Here is a 976-nt window from a genome sequence, read left to right on the forward strand (position 1 = left end):
GTGGCCCTCATGACAACACAACTGTGGCCCTCATGGCCCTCGGGGGCCCTCAGTTGTGGTGTGTGGCCCTCATGGCCCTCGGGGGCCCTCAGTTGTGGTGTGTGGCCCTCATGACAACACAACTGTGGCCCTCATGGCCCTCGGGGGCCCTCAGTTGTGGTGTGTGGCCCTCATGGCCCTCGGGGGCCCTCAGTTGTGGTGTGTGGCCCTCATGACAACACAACTGTGGCCCTCATGGCCCTCGGGGGCCCTCAGTTGTGGCGTGTGGCCCTCATGGCCCTCGGGGGCCCTCAGTTGTGGTGTGTGGCCCTCATGACAACACATGTGGCCCGCATGGCCCTCGGGGGAACCCACATGTTTCGTGATATGTTTACATTGCTTGTTTACACCTACTACCCACAGTTTACACACCTACTACCCACAGTTTACACACCTACTACCCACAGTTTACACACCTACTACCCGCAGTTTACACACCTACTACCCACAGTTTACACACCTACTACCCACAGTTTACACACTACCCACAGTTTACACACTACCCACAGTTTACACACCTACCCACAGTTTACACACCTACTACCCGCAGTTTATACACCTACTACCAGCAGTTTACATCTACTACCCACAGTTTACACACCTACTACCCACAGTTTACACACCTACTACCCACAGTTTACACACCTACTACCCGCAGTTTATACACCTACTAACCCCAGTTTACACCTACCCGCAGTTTACACACCTACTACCCTCAGTTTATACACCTACTACACCCAGTTTACACACCTATTACCCGCAGTTTACACACCTACTACCCGCAGTTTACACACCTACTACCAGCAGTTTACACACCTACTACCCGCAGTTTACACACCTACCTTGAGGTTACCTTGAGATGATTTCGGGGCTTTAGTGTCCCCGCGGCCCGGTCCTCGACCAGGCCTCCACCCCCAGGAAGCAGCCCGTGACAGCT

The sequence above is a fragment of the Procambarus clarkii genome, chromosome 2, assembly GCF_040958095.1.
Source record: "Procambarus clarkii isolate CNS0578487 chromosome 2, FALCON_Pclarkii_2.0, whole genome shotgun sequence".
Classification (NCBI taxonomy): domain Eukaryota; kingdom Metazoa; phylum Arthropoda; class Malacostraca; order Decapoda; family Cambaridae; genus Procambarus; species Procambarus clarkii.